Raw genomic sequence first — 4,082 nt, 5'->3', positions numbered from 1 at the left:
AGTAAAAAAAACCGACATAATATAGTAAGGCATAAAAAGTCATAAAAACATCATAGTATAGTAAGTCATAAAAAGTCATAGTATAGTTAGGCATAAAAAGTCATAAAAACGTCGCAGTATAGTAAGGCATAAAAAGTCATAGTATGGAAAGGCATAAAAAGTCATAGTATGGAAAGGCATAAAACGTTATAGTATACTAAGGCATAAAAAGTAAAAAAAACGACATAAGGCATAAAAAGTCATAGTATGGAAAGGCATAAAAAGTCATAGTATGGAAAGGCATAAAAACTCATAAAAACGTCATGGTATAGTAAGGCATAAAATGTCATGAAATCGACATAATATAGTAAGGCATAAAAAGTCATAGTATGGAAAGGCATTAAACATTATAGTATACTAAAGCACAGAAAGTCATAAAAACGTCATAGTATAGTAAGGCATAAAAAGTCAAAAAAACGACATAATATAGTAAGGCATAAAACCGACATAATATAGTAAGGCATAAAAAGTCATAAAAACATCATAGTATAGTAAGTCATAAAAAGTCATAGTATAGTTAGGCATAAAAAGTCATAAAAACGTCGCAGTATAGTAAGGCATAAAAAGTCATAGTATAGTAAGGCATAAAAAGTCATATTATAGTAAGGCATAAAAAGCCATATTATACTAAGGCATAAAAAGTTATGAAAATGTCATTGTATAGTAAGGGATAAAAAGTCATAAAAACGTCCTGGTATATTAAAATATAAAAGTCATAGTATAGTAAGGAATAAAAAGTCATAAAAACGTCATAGTATAGTAAAGCATAAAAAGTCATCGTATGGAAAGGCATAAAAACTCATAAAAACGTCATGGTATAGTAAGACATAAAAAGTCATAAAAACATCATAGTATAGTAGGGCATAAAAAGTCATAAAAACGTCATAGTATAGTAAGACATAAAAAGTCATAAAAACATCATAGTATAGTAGGGCATAAAAGTCATAAAAACGTCATAGTATAGTAGGGCATAAAAAGTAAAAAAAAATTTCATGGTATAGTAAGGCATAAAAAGTCATAGAATAGTAAGGCATAAAAAATCATAAAAACAAGATAGTATAGTAAGGTATAAAAAGTCATAGTATAGTAAGGCATAAAAAGTCATAAAAAAGTCATAGTATAGTAAGGCATAAAAAGTCATAGTATAGTAAGGCATAAAAAGTCATAAAAAAGTCATAGTATAGTAAGGCATAAAAAGTCATAGATGGAAAGGCATAAAACGTTATAGTATACTAAAGCATAAAAAGTCAAAAAACACATAGTATAGTAAAGTCATAAAAAAGTCATAGTATAGTAAGGCATAAAAAGTCATAAAAAAGTCATAGTATAGTAAGGCATAAAAAGTCATAGTATGGAAAGGCATAAAACGTTATAGTATACTAAAGCATAGAAAGTCATAAAAACGTCATAGTATAGTAAGGCATAAAAATGGAAAAAAACGACATAATATATTAAGGCATAAAAAGTCATAGTATGGAAAGGCATAAAAAGTCATAAATACATCATAGTATAGTAAGGCATAAAAAGTCATAAAAATTACATATTATAGTAAGGCATAAAAAGTCATAGTATGGAAATGCATAAAACGTTATAGTATACTAAGGCATAAAAAGTAAAAAAAACGACATAATATAGTAAGGCATAAAAAGTCATAGTATGGAAAGGCATAAAAAGTCATAGTATGGAAAGGCATAAAACGTTATAGTATACTAAGGCATAAAAAGTAAAAAAAACGACATAATATAGTAAGGCATAAAAAGTCATAGTATAGTAAGACGTAAAAAGTCATAAAAAACGTCATAGTATAGTAAGGCATAAAAACTCATAAAAACGTCATAGTATAGTAGGGCATAAAAAGTCATAAAAACGTCATGGTATAGTAAGGCATAAAAAGTCATAGTATAGTAAGACGTAAAAAGTCATAAAAAACGTCATAGTATAGTAAGGCATAAAAAGTCATAAAAACGTCATAGTATAGTAGGGCATAAAAAGTCATAAAAACGTCATGGTATAGTAAGGCATAAAAAGTCATAGTGTGGAAAGGCATAAAAAGTCATAAAAACGTCATAGTATAGTAAGGTATAAAAAGTCATACTATAGTAAGGCATAAAAAGTCATGTTATAGTAAGGCATAAAAAGTCATAAAAACATCATAGTATAGTAAGGCATAAAAAGTCATGTAAATGACATATTATAGTATGGCATAAAAAGTCATAGTATGGAAAGGCATAAAACGTCATAGTATTCTAAGGCATAAAAAGTCAAAAAAACGACATAATATAGTAAGGTATCAAAAACCTCACTGAAACGTCATAGTACAGTAAGAAGAAAAAAAAAAGTTATAGTACAGTAAGGCACAAAAAACTTTACAGTAAGGCATAGAACACATCCTAAAAATGTCATAGTATAGTAGAGAAGGAAAAGTCATAGTAAACGGCTTAAAAGTGTCATAAAAAGTCATAGTATATTAAGGCTTAAAAAAGCAATAGTATAGTAAGCCATAAAAATTCAAAGTATGGTAAGGCACAAACAAGTCATAGTACATTAAGTTATAAAATTGTCATAGTAAGGCATACAAACATAATATTATATTAAGGCAAAAAATGTCATTTTATAGTAATTCATAAAAAGATAAAAGTATAGGAAGTCCTTTAAAGTCATAGTATCATAAGGCATAAAAAATCATACTATTGTATATCATAAAAAAATCTAAGTATAATATAGCATAAGAATCCATAGAATAGAAAGGCAAGGAGCAGTCATTGTATAGTAAGTCATAAAAAAGTCATCGTATATATTAAGCCATTACATCTGACAAATTACTTAATGTGCATGTCTTTGGACTGTGGGAGGAAGCTGGAGTACCCAAAGAGAACTCACACAGGTACAGCGAGAACATGGAAACTCTACACAGAAAGGACCCAGGCCAGGGGTTCGAACTCAGAACTACCAGTTTCATTGCAAATAAACCCAGATAACAGAAAAATATTGCAAATTTCAACATTGTTTTTAAGAAAAGCTGCCACAAAATCAGGTATTTTAGCCCACAACAATCCCAAAAAAGTCCACCAAAGAATACAACTGTAGACAGAGATGTTCACCTCCTTTTACATGTATGTTTATAATGTCTCTATGCAGTGGATGTTACTATTTGACCAAAAAATTACTACCCACTAACAGTGTGCTCTTATATTAATATGCTCTGATATTAAGTATGAAAGGATCCAAACCATCGTGCTGCTAGATCCAACAAAAAAATATTCTACATACAACATACAGTATATATGAAAATAGCATCTGCCAGCCTGGAATTACATACTGTATCATACTCTAATAGTAATTACAAGGGACTCCTGCAATACAAGAGACCTCTTGTGTCTTAAGTGCTACAACTCATCTTGAATGTGTAACCAAATTTCCTTATCTGCATGTCTATTTTAGGCATATTCAGGTATCATTAACCTCATTATCATCAGGTTAATGTCTTCCTCAGAGTGCAGTCTCCAGATATACATGCATTATACACAGCATGTATGGTAACTCAATCATGATGCTGGTGAGACAGAAGACTATGCTGCAGTGAAAATCTGACATCTGCACAAAAAAACAAAAACAAAAGAAACATTCTACAGTCATGATTAAGACATAAGATTTCACTGTGGAAATCAGAATGGCATTGGTTAATTTGTCAAAACAATCCCTCGGCTTGGATTGGATCACATAATCTTCTAAAGCAGATGGAACTTGCCAAGTTAATATGGAATTGTAGGTTTGTAGTTTTTCCTTCTTCTGATCACATCTGTTGCAGGCTTAACAATTTACAGTTTTCTTCATTGTCCAAGATAAAATGCACTTTTCAGGCAGCAAATGCTACTGTATATTTTGTATGGCTCAGTGTAGACCCTTCCCCACCTCAGATGGAGGTTCAGTAGGTTCACTTGAGATAATGTTTAATTCTCACAGTAATGGTAAGATCACCACGCAGCTTCACAACAACAGAAAACAACCACAGAAGAAAATGTTCCATTCAACTGGCCAATCAG

The sequence above is a fragment of the Seriola lalandi genome, unplaced genomic scaffold (genome assembly GCF_002814215.2).
Source record: "Seriola lalandi dorsalis isolate HSWRI2012SDOR001 ecotype SW California unplaced genomic scaffold, Sedor1 jcf7180002054591, whole genome shotgun sequence".
Lineage (NCBI taxonomy): Eukaryota > Metazoa > Chordata > Actinopteri > Carangiformes > Carangidae > Seriola > Seriola lalandi.
The sequence above is the reverse complement of the archived record's forward strand: the minus strand, read 5'-3'. Positions refer to the sequence as shown.